This window comes from Penaeus chinensis, chromosome 43 (assembly GCF_019202785.1).
Source record: "Penaeus chinensis breed Huanghai No. 1 chromosome 43, ASM1920278v2, whole genome shotgun sequence".
Lineage (NCBI taxonomy): Eukaryota > Metazoa > Arthropoda > Malacostraca > Decapoda > Penaeidae > Penaeus > Penaeus chinensis.
This window is the reverse complement of record NC_061861.1, coordinates 14,356,427-14,366,426: the sequence shown is the minus strand read 5'-3', so window position 1 is coordinate 14,366,426 and position 10,000 is coordinate 14,356,427. Positions and strand designations below refer to the sequence as shown.

General features: G+C 33.6%; 1 long non-coding RNA gene across 1 annotated transcript in view; it reads left to right on the top strand.

Annotated features, from left to right (window-relative positions):
* LOC125024580 overlaps positions 1-4,087 on the top strand; it is an 87,378-nt gene extending 83,291 nt beyond the window's left edge. Inside the window, exon 2 of the long non-coding RNA XR_007114774.1 lies at positions 4,037-4,087. This is a non-coding gene — a long non-coding RNA (uncharacterized LOC125024580). The remainder of the gene's footprint in view (positions 1-4,036) is intronic.
* The last annotated feature ends 5,913 nt before the right edge of the window (positions 4,088-10,000 follow it).

The window sequence follows — 10,000 nt, the reverse complement described above, 5'->3', positions numbered from 1 at the left end:
TCGAAGAAGAAGAAGGGAAGAAAAGAACTTTATGTTTATATGGATTTAAGAAAAAAAAAATATATATATAAGATGAGAGAGGAAATTATACTAAATTGATAAACAGACAGATAGATTTATAAATTGACGGAGAGATAGATGGATAGATAAAGTATGAAATTAAAAAAGTAACAATCTATTGCTGGGCTCAGTGACAAAAAGGAAACCGATAATTGCAATAGTACTGATGGCAATTACAATATAACAATAATGATGATAGTACTATTAGTAAGAACGATAGTTATAATGATAATAAAAATAATAATAGTAAAAATTATAGCAATAATAATAATAATAATAATAAAAGTAAAATAATTATAATGATAATAGAAAAAGTAATAGTGAAAACATGAAAAATAACAACAATATTAATAATAGTAATAATGATAATAAAATTTAAAATGATCTTAATAATGATAATGGTTATGATAATAATACTAATCTACTACCACTAATCATAATAATAATAATTATAAAAATAATAACAATAATAATGATAATAATAATATAAATATATATTGATAATAACCATAATGATAATGACAGTGGTAATAATAATGATAAAAATAGTAACTATAATAATGATAATAATAATAATAATAATAATAGCAATAATATTAATAGTAATACAATACCGATAATGGTAATCATACAAACAATAATAAAAATGATAATGGTAATAGTAATAATGATAAAACCAACAGCAATAGCAACAACAACAATGATGATGATAATAATAATGATAATAATAATGATAATAATAATAATAATAATGATAATAATAATAACAATAATGATAATGATACTAATAATGACAATGATAATAATAATAATCATAATAATAACAATAATGATAATGATACTAATAATAATGACAATGATAATAAGAATAATCATAATAATAACAATAATGATAATGATAATAATAATAATGACAATGATAATAATAATAATCATAAGAATAACAATAATGATAATGATACTAATAATAATGACAATGATAATAACAATAATCATAATAATAACAATAATGATAATGATAATAATAATAATGACAATGATAATAATAATAATCATAATAATAACAATAATGATAATGCTACTAATAATAATGACAATGATAATAATAATAAACATAATAACAACAATAAAGATAATGATAATAATAATAATGACAATGATAATAATAATAATCATAATAATAACAATAATGATAATGATACTAATAATAATGACAATGATAATAACTATAATCATAATATTAACAATAATGATAATGATACTAATAATAATGACAATGATAATAATAATAATCATAATAACAACAATAATGATAATGATACTAATAAAAATGACAATGATAATAATAATAATCATAATAATAACAATAACGATAATGATAATAATAATAATGACAATGATAATAATAATAATCATAATAACAACAATAAAGATAATGATAATAATAATAATGACAATGATAATAATAATAATCATAATAATAACAATAATGATAATGATGATAATAATAATAACAATGATGATAATAACAATCATAATAATAACAATAATGATAATGATACTAATAATAATAACAATGATAATAATAATAATCATAATAATAACAATAATGATAATGATGATAATAATAATAACAATGATGATAATAATAATCATAATAATAACAATAATGATAATGATAATAACAATAATGACAATGATAATAATAATAATCATAATAATAACAATAATGATAATGATACTAATAATAATAACAATGATAATAATAATAATCATAATAATAACAATAATGATAATAATAATAAAAATAATGACAATGATAATAATAATAATCATAATAATAACAATAATGATAATGATACTAATAATAATAACAATGATAATAATAATAATCATAATAATAACAATAATGATAATAATAATAAAAATAATGACAATGATAATAATAATAATCATAATAATAACAATAATGATAATGATAATAACAGCAACAGAACAAATGACAGCTCGATCCGGAGCAAGGGAAGCCTCGCTCAGTTATTAATGAACCACTTATTACGATCTCTTGATCAAAGACCTATTGACTGAGGTATCAAGTATCTGGTAAGTTGCCCCCTTGATTAATGAGCAGTGCGATCGATGTAAAAAAAAAAAAAAAAAAGAAAAAAAGAAGGAGAAAAAAATAGGTAAATGCAAAATAGTTTTTTTTTTTTTTTCATTCGTAAGGTTGTTTGTGGATGCTTGTTTGTCAGTGTTTGTCTTGTTTTTTTTTTTTTTTTTTTTTTTTTTTTTTTACTTGCTTACTTTATTTCACTTTTATTTTCTCTCTATATTTTTATTTCTCCCAATCTCACAATATCTGTCTTCTTCTGTACGAATGTTTATCTCTCTCTCTCTCTCTCTCTCTCTCTCTCTCTCTCTCTCTCTCTCTCTCTCTCTCTCTGACTGACTGACTGACTAACTGACTGACTGACTGACTGACTGACTGACTGACTGACTGACTGACTGACTGACTGACTGACTGACTGATTAACTGACTGACTGACTGACTGACTGTCTCTATCATCTTTACTGAGTTCAATCTCTCTGCCTCTCTCCTCTTTCTCTCCTCCTCACTTCTATCCTTTCTTATTCTCTCTCACTAAACCCCCCTCACTACCTTTGTCCAACATAATAATCTTATACATACACTGACAAAAAAAAAAAAAAAAAAATTATGGCAACCTTACTCTCCCATATTATAACTTCCTCCTTGAATAGACGTTCTCCTTGATCACCCTTATCTCTCTTATCGATTAGATATTATCAGAAAACGTCTCATTACGTTGTTTGTGAAGAGTCTCGAGTTGCCAGCTGCACGATGTTATGGAATATAATTGAGATCCTATTAATGGCTGACAATCAACTCGTCTTACCTGTAATTAGGAGGCAATTAGTTCCCAGGAAGTGAGAGGTGTCATAGGTGTGTGTTCTATTAATTAGCTTTATCGGAGTCTGGTCACAGAATCGGTAAATGATATTCATAACTTTTAGATATGAAAATACCAAAGGGGAAATGTGTATTCATAGATTTTGTTTTTGTGGACAGTGGAATCAGAAATGAATGTCCAACGAAGAGAGAGGGATAGATAGATAGATAGATAGATAGAGAGAGAGAGAGAGAGAGAGAGAGAGAGAGAGAGAGAGAGAGAGAGAGAGAGAGAGAGAGAGAGAGAGAGAGAGAGAGAGACGACAAGACAGACAGACAGATATATATATATATATATATATATATATATATATATATATCATATATCATATACATATACACACATATACATACATACACATACACATGCACATGCATATAGATAGAGAGAGACGACAAGACAGATATATAGGTAGATAGAAAAATAGAAGAAGAGAGAAAGAGAGAGAGAGGGAGAAGACATATATATATATATATATATATATATATATATATAAATATATATATATATATATTTATATATATATATGGATATATGGATATATATACATATATATACACATATCTATCTATCTATCTTTATATATATATATATATATATATATATATATATATATATATATATATATATATATATATATACATACACATACACACACGCATATAGACTGAGAGAGACGAGAAGATAGATAGATAGGTAGACAGAAAGATAGAAGAGAGAAAAAGAGAGTGAGAGATATAAGATAGATAGATAGGTAGACAGAAAGATAGACATACATACAAAAATATATAAAGAGAGCAAGAAGGAAAGAAAGAAGAGAAACAAAAAAACAATGGAAATAAGCGGGAAAATAGAGAGATAACGAAAAGAAAGAAAGAAAGAGACATAAGAAAAAAAAAAAAATCATGTCTTTTTCCTCTTGAAGATTATAATGAAATTTCCTGGCGCCGGGAAATGGCACGTCCTTCGACACTTTGATTAAATGTCACTTTTTATTTTCTTTCCAGAAGACCCGGACACCCGTGGACTTGCCGTGAGAGAGAAAAAAAAAAGAGAGAAAAAGAGAGAGACAGAGAGGAGAGGATATAAAACAAAACGAAAAGAGAGAGAATAGAAATGCAGAACAAAGTGATGACAAAAAGGAAGAAGAGGTGATGAGGAAGGGATAATAATAATAAAAAAAGATACCCAGCCTACATGTTTTAATAAGGGAATAAGTTCTCAGGTAATTCTAAATCAAGACGTTGTGTTGCTATTTTAGATTTTGAAGGAAGCGAGCGACGATTGAAATGAACTCGTGCTCTTGTTGTTTTGAGAAGATCTGTGCAAGTGTATTTCTGTCAAATAATAACTTTGAGAGTGATTATACATGGTTGCTGCTGTAGTGAATAAGGGTAGAAACCAAGTGTATTCAATAATCTAAGTGCATTATACTAAGTATTAATGTAGTGCAGTGTTATAGATGATTTAGATATATGAAAGTTTCTGAAAGTGATAATACTAAAAGCAGTGTGTTTTCCACTGAAGATTTACTAAAAGTGAAGTGCTGCTAAGATAAGGAAGTAGATAAGTATATAAATAATAATGAAATACCATAAGATTAAAGTGTATCCCGAGCTTATTATGTATACTGTAGTTTTATAATCCAAGCGAATTGGAAATTCTAAATGTGAAAGTGCGAAATCAAAGTTTCGTTTCGATTATTTTCAAGTTTCCTTTTCACATCAGAGGATTCGGTGCCATCTGAGAAATCCACGACCTCCGGACATGCGCCTTACGTTCCAGCGGTGAACACCAACCTACCTCGCATTCCCGTTCACCAACCGTCCCCCCTGTGACCCCCCCACACACGCCGGCCGAGCCCCAGGACAGCATGCGCGGCAGATGACCAACGGCAGAAGGTTGCGTTCGCTCCAGGACACATACGACGGCGACGATGATGACGACGACGACGAGGAGGATGACAAGGATGAAGACAAGGGCCGCGACGTTGCTGGCCTTTTTGCTCTACTCGGCCGCCACGTGCCAGGCCTGGAAGCCCCGAGAGGAGAAGCTGATCGCCCTGGATTCGCTCCGCCCACGAGTGCACGCGGAGTATCGACTGCTGCGCCCTCCAGACGATTGGGGCAATCATGACTCCGTGATTAGTGAGGAGGTCACGGATATTGGAGGTGAGGCCTCGGGGGAGCGGCGGCGGAAAGGACCTGATCTGCCGGCGAACGCCTCATCGATGAGGGGGCGCCGCCGGGAGGAGATGAAAGGGAGCTCCGGCGAACCCAAAAGGAGCAAGGAGCTCCTACCCTTCGAGTACGTCCTGGCGGCCACGTACGCGATCCACTCGCCCGAGGAAGGCTCGGCGAAAGCCAACGAGACGTCGGCCGCCGGCAAGGATGGGGACGCGAGACGGGCTCGTTCGGAAGCGGGCGAAAACGACCTATCAGGAGGTAATTGGCCATCGAGTAGTCGGGGCGAGAAGGAGGAGGAGGAGGAGGGAGATCGATATGAAAAGCCACAATCTGGGAAAAGACGAAGGAGCGCGAAAAGGCCAATCGCCGAAGGGAAAATCGAAGACATTTTCAGTATGGACTTTACCCTCGGTTCAGGCGAGGTGTCGGTCCCCTGCTGGTGGCTGCCTGAGGAAGGAGACCACACAGCGGCGCCCTTCCTGACGGCGACGCTAGTGGACGCAGACGTCTTCGAGAACCCAGAGAGTCGAGACGAGCAAATCAGCATTAAGTTCGGAGGCCAGGTTTTGTCGAACACCATGCAGGAGGAAGCTAAAGCGGAAGTGTGTTCCGCGCTCCCGCGAGACAGAACCGACGACGTGTGGGACGCCATGGAAAAGCTACGGCGGCTGTGGGGCGCGGATCCTGCGGTTCCGGTCCCGCCTGCGGCCTCCAGTGACCCATCGTCGGGTCGTTTACCTGATGACGGGCTCAAGGAACCGTCCCGAGAACAGATCTGTTCCAAAGATCCGGAAGATTTGATTCATGAACCAGATTATGACCGCGAGAGGAGCTCAAAAGTTTTTCCAGATGCGTTTTATCTATGGAGCAATTTCTCAAAGGAACTATACCCAGGGCGCCCATCATTATCGAACGGAAGTCCAGCTTCTTGCCCGACCTCGCCTTGGCATCGGTTCAGGCTCGCGTCCAGCCTCTACAAACCCAAGACCGACTACAACTTCCCTGTGTTCGGGGTCGCCACCTTTCAGCTGAACGTCTCCATCTGCAGAAAGTCCTTCAGTGACAGAAAACAACAATATCACGAACACACGAACAGGTCTAAGTACAGTCCGGGTCGAGAACGGGGAGAGTTTGAACGAAATGAGATCAGAGAGTCGAGGTATGTGGTCGTGGATGTAACGTCCTTGTTGAAACAATGGCTCGTGACAGCGGATACTTGGGAGAGAAGACGGGCCAAGCTGTCGCTGGTGATGTTTACGCATTCTCACGCCAGAAGCTCGAGGATACGCTCAGGCGAGAAAATCCAACACGGCTCCGATGCCCTCAACGCAGCGCCCTCGACAAGGAAAAATATCTCCGAGGGAACTCAACCCCTTCCAAATAAGGAAGGAGGCGGCAAGAGAAGAAGAAAAAGAGGAGGAGGAGAAGGAAGCGATGAAGAAGAGGCGGAAGCCCCTCAGGAGACATTAACCAAAGCCTCCCTCGACTGCCTCCTCCGCCTCCAACCGCCTAGAATGTCCCTCAACTATTGGATGGACGGTAAGTGGCCTCGTTAATGCTCGTTGTCGTCGCATCACCAGCTTCTTCACGGGAGGCGCAGAGAGGGGAAACTTGGCTGAGGGGAGGGGCGAGGGGAGTGACACGCGGTAATGGGGAAGGGCGAGGGGAGTGATACGTGATCCTAGGGAGGGCACAGGGGACAGGGAGGAACATTAATGATGGGAGATAAAAGGTGTGAGAGCTGACTGAAGGGGAAAAAGCATGTGACAAACATTCGTATCAGAGAAAGGATGGATCTTGGGCTTCACAGGGAGGAATTGATTCAGTATCTACTTTTAGTGAGAATGTAAGAGTACTAGATGATCAATATGATAAAGAATAAACACACACACACAGAAACACACACACAGACACACACATACACACATAAACACACACACACACACACACACGCACACACACACACATAAAAAACACACACATACTATCATACACACAAACAAACAAGTAATTGTACACACACATAAACACAGACAATCAAAACCCTAAAAAAAAAGGAAAGCAAAGAAGAAGAAAAGAGAGAGAAAAAAATGAATACAAATTGCGAAAGATATGACTCCAAAGATTACCGTAGCCATCCCCCGCCCCCGCACACAGAGACAAAAGACCTCCTGGATATTAACGAAAATAATCAATATTCTTAGAGGCTCAAGTACACTAGTTGTACCTTGAGAGAGAGAGAAAGAGAGATAGAGAGAGGAGAGAGAGAGAGAGAGAGAGAGAGAGAGAGAGAGAGAGAGAGAGAGAGAGAGAGAGAGAGAGAGAGAGAGAGAGAGAAGAAGAGAGAGAGAGAGAGAGAGAGAGAGAGAGAGAGAGAGAGAGAGAGAGAGAGAGAAGAGAGAGAGAGAGAGAGAGAGAGAGAGAGAAATAGAGAGAGAGAGAGAGAGAGAGAGAGAGAGAGAGAGAGAGAGAGAGAGAGAGAGAGAGAGAGAGAGAGAGAGAGAGAGAGAGAGAGACAGAGATAGAGAGAGATAGATAGATAGAGAGAGAGAGAGAGAGAGAGAGAGAGAGAGAGAGAGAGAGAGAGAGAGAGAGAGAGAGAGAAAGGCAGGCAGCTAGATCCAAGTTTATGAGAAATATATGAAGCACAGTAAGTGAAATGAAGTACATGATATACTATATGTAATATAAAGGTATGCTCGCTCAAAAGGAAGGTCTCAGACCAATTATATTTATTAAACATTTTGTTCATTCAAGCTTTCATATCAAACATAATCATCGATATCTTCACTTTCATGGAAAACAATCATGTGGTAGAGTGCATTAAGCTGAATATATCGATACTCATTGATAAAACATTTAAACCCCTTTTGGATGCTCATAAACAGTATGTGTTGTATATGGTACAGTGAATATAATGAGGAATATGATTTGCGATATTTTATGTGAAATAAGAATTATATGGGCTAGAGTATAATGAACAACAACAATAAATGATACTTATAATGATAAATATAATAATAATGAAAATATATATACTTTTTGATAATGGTAATAAGGCTCATAAGGGTGATAATAATGATAATAATAATAGCAATAATAACGGTATTAATAACAACAACAAAAATAATAATGATAATAATAAGTATGATGATAATGACAATGACAGCAATGATTATAATTATAATAACAAAAAGAATAATGATAATAATGATAATAACAACAAGATTAAGGATAATACCGATAGTGACAAGAATAAGAGAAATAATGATAATAATTATAATGATACTAATGATGTTAACAATCGCAACAATAACACAAATTATGATGATAATAATAATGATTATAATAATGATAATGATAATGATAATAATAGTAATGATAATGATAAAAATAATTATTATTATATAATAAATAACAGCAAAAATATTACTGATAGTATTAATAGTAATGATTATAACATAGTAATGATGATAATGATGATGATGATGGTAACGATAATAATGCTAGTGATAAGATTATGATACTAATAAGAATATTGATAATGTGAAAATAACAAAAAATATATTATCAATATCATGATAATTTCATTATTATTACTATCATCAACATAATAATAATAATAATGATAATAATAATAATGATAATAATGATAATGATAATAATGATGATTAAAAGATGATAAAGATGATAATAACAATAATCATTATAATAATATCATTGGTAATGATAATAGTTATTATTTTTTATTGTCTTTCTAGTTATTATTGTAAATGATATAACAATCATAATAATGATAATTATGACAGTAATGATGTTAATGAGAATAATGATAATAATAATGTTAATGAGAATAATTATTATTAGTAGTAGTAGAAGCAGTGGTAATAATAATAATAATAACTATTGTTGCTGTAATGATAATACTACTAATACCGATCTTATTGTTATTGTTTCTACTACAACCAGTGATAATGATAATAAATAACATAGTGATAACAAAAGCAGTGAAATGATAATACAATGACATTCCTTGTTCTGTAGCTATGAATAACAAGCACTGATAACATGATGTAGCAATTTCATCCTTATGGCGATGTTACTTAAAGGCGTTTTTTTTTTTTTTTTTTTTTTTTTTGTCTTTTCTTATCCAAATCGATGCCAGATGTTGCTATTTTTATCTTTCCTCTGTTATCTGATGAAATTCAATATAACAGTAGATTTGACACGGACGAAACCATGATAATTCGAACGAAACAATTTGCTTCCAAAGTTGTCTTGTTAACGGCCGCGGATTTCCCAACAACAGAAGGTGCAACATTACGAATTAATGATGGCAACATCAGTTTCATTTTTTCTTTTCTTTTCTTTTCGTTCATTTAATTCTTTTGTTCGCTTGTCTGTATACCTTTTTGTCACTTTATTTCATAGTGCTAGATAGTAGTTTATTGTTATTGTTTATTGTAACATGTGATAGTAATGATACCAATAAAAATGAAAGTGATAATAATGATAATGATCATAAGAATAATAAAGATAATTATTATAATACTGATGATAATAGTAATGATGATGATAATAATACTAATAATGATGATGATAATAATACTAATACTAATAATGATACTAATATTTTACAATAATGTAACTATACTAAAAAAAGTGATCATGGTAATGATAATTGTAAGGATGACAATAGGGATGATAATAATGGTAATAGTAATGTAATGATGCTACTACTAGTGTTAATAATAGTTATAATGATAACATCAACAACAACGACAA